Source organism: Marmota flaviventris, chromosome 1, assembly GCF_047511675.1.
Source record: "Marmota flaviventris isolate mMarFla1 chromosome 1, mMarFla1.hap1, whole genome shotgun sequence".
In the NCBI taxonomy this organism is placed as follows: domain Eukaryota; kingdom Metazoa; phylum Chordata; class Mammalia; order Rodentia; family Sciuridae; genus Marmota; species Marmota flaviventris.
The window spans coordinates 213,803,178-213,808,552 of NC_092498.1; the positions used below are offsets into that span (position 1 = coordinate 213,803,178).

General features: G+C 36.9%; 1 pseudogene; it reads right to left on the reverse strand.

Moving 5' to 3' along the window:
* Positions 1-1,906: 1,906 nt before the first annotated feature.
* Positions 1,907-2,793, reverse strand: LOC139702069 (olfactory receptor 7E24-like; annotated as a pseudogene).
* Between the last annotated feature and the right edge of the window lie 2,582 nt (positions 2,794-5,375).

Consider the following 5,375-nt stretch of genomic DNA (forward strand, 5'->3'; position numbering starts at 1 on the left):
ATGCATTTTATTCTACAACTATTAATCTGAATCATCCTAATAAAAAACATGAACAAGTCACACATTTTTTTTCTCTCAGTAGTTTGGGGAGTACACTGCAGAAAGCCAACCAGTGGAAGGGGAAATCAAAATAGTAAATATGTACCTTTATAATTCAGATCTTCAGTATCTTTTTGTGAGTTAGTGTGAATGCTAGTTTTATGTGTAAACTTGATGGACCATTGGTGCCCAGATATTGGGTCAGACATTGTTCTGGTCTGTGTGTCTGTAAGGGCTTAATATATTTAGTTGAAATTAACATTTGAACTTGTTGGCTGAGTAAAGCAAATTGCTCTCTTGGATTACTCTGTTTTCTGTTGCTACAACATGATACCCAAATCTTGGTAACTGATAAGGAGGAGAGGTTTTTTTAGCTCACAGTTTTGGATACTAAAGATCCAGTGTGTCACTGGCTTTGATGGGCATCATGGCAAGTGGTATTACACACATGAAAGGGAGAGAATACAAGGCAGGACAGGAAGCCAGAGAGTGTGGACAGGAAACCAGAGTGGAATAAAAGACTGTCCAGTGTGGACAGTCTTGCAGGCAGACCTGAAATGTGCTACCACCACTGAAAACTCACTGGGACACCCAGAACAAGGATGTGTATTTAAAAACAACTTTATTTCTTGAGCATACTTTGAAACATTTTAATTGCAGACAACTCACCTCATGTCTTTTTCCACATCCTACAACTTATCACTCTGGTTTCAATCAAGAAGTAGAAACAAATTTCCTTATTTTAAAGGTGAGAACTGAATACCGGCAATTGGTTTAACTTAGTGATGAACAAGGCAAAGAGGGAATCATGTGGGAATAGACATAGTAACTGAATGGATCCTCTAAAGCAGTAATGGCATAGGGGTGTGAAGGGCGTAGTGAAATACACCAAGTTCTCATGGTAGTGAAATTTAGTGACCATGCATGAATGTGTGGAACACCAAAACCAGGTGGAAAATACAGTCGTCATTTCAGGAGTCCTTACTCAGCAACAAATATAACTATAGAATAGTGAGATTAAAGCAGAAAATCAATAACATAAAACCAGCCTGATGACAACCTGTATGGCATTGCAGGCAATGATTTGAAGAAGATATTTGAAGAAAACCACATTTCCTGATGTTGCAATAAGCTCCTTTCCAACCCCTTTGAATTTGATCCCTTTAGGAACCAACATCTGAACTTTCCTTGAAGCATTTTGAAAACTTTATGTTGAGTCAGACTCTTCTGGTAAGACCCAAGCCTCTGTATTTTTAATCTCCCAGGATTATTCCAATAAAATTCAATATGGAGCACCATTGATATGACCCCTAGACATAATATGCCTGAATGGACATATTCACTTTTAAAAGAAAATGCACATGACCTTCAAAATGATGTAATTTTAACCTATATGTAAAAACTAGTTTAGTATTTCACCTGGAGGCCAGAATCCTTGCTCAGAAATGACAGAAGATACCTGGGTATGTTGATTTTATCATGATGTTTACAATGAAAAAGGATTTCAGAATACTTATCAATTGAATTAAACACAAACCAAAGGAAATAGTAATCAGATAGGAACCAGAGAGTGGAAGGAAAGCCAAGAAGCCATTATCAAAAATAATGATTTAAGGAGACAGGATTTGAAGGTCTCAATGACTGATTGTTCTAAACCACATTAGAAAAAGGATGTATGGGCTGGGGATGTGGCTCAAGTGGTAGCGCGCTCGCCTGGCATGCGTGCGGTCCGGGTTCGATTCTCAGCACCACATACAAACAAAGATGTTGTGTCCGCAGATAACTAAAAAATAAATATTAAAATTCTCTCTCTCCCTCTCTCTTTAAAAAAAAAAAAAAAGAAAAAAGGATGTATGACAAAATGAAATTAGAATGCTGTGCTGTGGAGTCTTTTCAGGGTATTTTTAATGTCCCTGTTCCTCAGGCTGTAGATGAAGGGATTCAGCATGGGGGTGACCACAGTGTACATCACAGAGGACACCACATCCTTCTTGAAGGAAGATGACACAGCTGAACCAAGGTACACGGCCAGGCCTGTTGCATAAAATAAGCAAACAACTGCCAGGTGAGACCCACAGGTGGAGAAGGCTTTGTAATTCCCACCTGAGGATGGGATTCTTAGAACAGAGAAAACAATTTTATAGTAAGAGAAAAGAATGCCCGAGACGGGGAAATATCCAAACATGGCACCAGTAAAATACATGACCATATTATTGGTGAAGGTGTTAGAACAGATAAGATTAAGAAGTTGAGATGAGTCACAGAAGAAATTAGAAATTTCCACATGCTGATGGTAGGTACATTGTAAAGCAATCAAATTGTGAAGCTGGGAGTCTAAAATGCTAAAAAAATAGGACACAAACACTAGACTCCACAGAGACGAGAATTCATCATGACTGGGTAATGCAGGGGGTGACAGATGGCCACAAACCGGTCATAGGCCATCACACTAAGAAGCAGACTATCCATACATACAAAAACACTAAAAAGGGACATCTGTGTCAGGCAGCCAACATAGGAAATAATCCTGCTGTGAGTTTGGATATTCACAATCATCTTTGGGACTGTGGTGGAGATGAAGCAGATGTCAGCCAAGGACAGGTTGGAGAGGAAGAAGTACATGGGGGTGTGGAGGTGGGGGTCAGAGCTGACGGCCAGGATGATGAGCTGGTTCCCAAGTACTGTGACCAGGTACATGGATAGGAAGAGTCCAAGGAGGAGGGGCTGCAGGTCTGGGTCCTCTGAGAGGCCCATGAGATGGAATTCCATGACATTTGTTAAATTTTGTTCCACTATATTCATTGGAAACCTTTTGAAAAAGAAAAAGCAATAAAGGGAAGGAAACAAATAAATAAGTATTCAGCACTCTGTGTGTATTTTTAATTTGTGCACTCACAATTAAAATATGCACAATTGAGCTCTATACTCCTTTACCAGTATTTCTCAATATAACAAACACAACTTTCTTAGGACTCTTTCATTATTGGTTTTGATATTATTCATTTTTTCTATATATGTCTACTTTAGAGAAAATCAAACTGCACAGGTTTAAGACACTAAGAATATTATATATAACAGGTCCATTATCTTAGTAAAATAAATCATACTCTTTTAAGAAAAATAAATATTCTTCTCTAAAAAAAGTCTTTCTCAATAAAGAAAATTAAGAAATATGCCTTATGTTATTCTATCACAAAGGTATATATTACCATGAGTTAAGATTATATATAAATATTTACAGCTTACAACTGCATTATCTGGATACTAAAGGCAAGTCAATGGCTCATAATCAGAAAGCAACATTGTATGTCACTTATCTTCTAGGCTATGTTAGTCAGGTTTTTTTGTTAACAAAATATGTGACATAAGCAACTTAAAGGAGGAGAAGTTTAATTTTGCTTCAGAGTTTCAGAGGTTCCTGTTCATGGTTGATTGGCTCCATTTCTTTGGGCCTGAGATGAGACATAACATCATGGTAGAAGGAGATAGCTGGGGAAAGCTGCAAAGCTTATAACAGCTACAAAGAACATAAGTTGACTTCAAATGCTTTACCTGATGCATAGCATAACTGGGGGCAGGGACATATTGAAGTTGTCATTTTATTATTATGTCAATCCTTCAAAAATATATGTGCCTCCTCCATATCACACAGTGATAATTTCCAGATATGTGTATGGAAGATTGTTGCTTGCCTTCCAATAATCGATGCATTTAATTTTTAATATTTATCATCTAAATTTGTTTTACCAACAAAATAAGTCCTTATCAATAATCCTCATATTTTAAAGATATATCATTAAAATATTACTGAATTCTGTTCGAGAATAGTCCTTCCAATAAAACTCATCAAAGTATTTCATTTTGTATGGCCAATGATATTTTCCATTTCACTCCAGGAAAGGAGAAGTGGCCCTGAGATGGAACTCGAAAAATCATTGTTTTAGTTAGGTATCATTTTCCTGCTCCACTATGCAGAATATATGTAGATGTCTCCACCTCTCTGTGCCCACAGAGTTTAATGAAAATAGAGTGACCCACATCTCACTTCATGTGTGAAAACCAAGGGGACTTTGGAACTTCCTACATATTTGGTCATTGTGTGTGTGTTTTTTTTATACAATAATGTATTCCATCATTAAGGCATTACTGACTTTTTTGAAAAATACAATTGTCAAAGGGCATCAGAGCTTGGAATGATGAGAAAAAACAAATAATTGTTTTAGCCTGAACAATAAGTGAACCTGTCCTTCCTATTTCTGCCTCTTTTCCTTTCTTTATACCCATAAAATTCTGTGCCATGATCTTTTAAAGATTAATGCTATAAATGAAATTGAAAGAAAAAAGGGTCATGCATCTATACCATGAACACAATCAAGTCATGGTTTTAACTTTGATCTTTCTGAGACATGTCTGAAAGGTCTGAACATACAGACAGGACTGCACCAAGATGTGTTGGAACAAAGTGGCCAATTTAGGGAACCAAGGAAGGGTCAATTCAAAGTTTAACAGATTTTTATGAAGCCTCCTTTGTGCCAAAACAAACAAACAAACGATAACAAAAAGCCCAGCTCTAGATAAACAGAAATGAAAGAGAGTGAGAAATTCTACTCCAAATACACAGCATAAGCATCTATAGGGACAAAAAGTAACTGTCCCATCTACAAATAGGAAAATGGTCACTTCAGGCTACAAGATATTTTTTGAATGGTAAGAAGATTAATCTCATCAATAATAACAACAATAAAAAGTGTGGCTATATTTTATATTGTCATTTTAAACAAATTCATTATACATGCATCACATAGGACATCCCTTTAATGTTTAGTCCTATTCACTGCAGCTAAATTATCTAGAAAATCCTTCAAAGAGTAATGGTGATTCTCAAAGACACTAAAACCCTGCTGTCTGTCCCAGAAAAAAAAAATAGGTGGACCTGACAAGATCCGAAAATAGATTGTTAGCCTCTGGATCGAATCCCTGAAAAATTTTTATGGGATCTAAGCCAAATTATATGTTTAAAGCAGAGGACCAGAACTCTTAACCACTGGTATACAGGAGGAATACTTTTAAGTCTATTATGGTTTTATGGTTAGAAATAAAATTAAGACCTGACATCACGTCTTCTTTTCAGGTTCAGTGGATGGATTGTACGTACAGATGAAGACGTGGGGCACCTGCAAGGCTGTCCTAGAATAGACAGGGAGAGAAAGGAATCATTGCTGTAATTATGTGCTGAATTATTATGAGCCTACCATTTCTGTAATCTTGACTGAGGACTTTGAACCACCCTTGAATTTTTAGATGCCAACCACTGCTGTCCCATGTCATCTACCAGA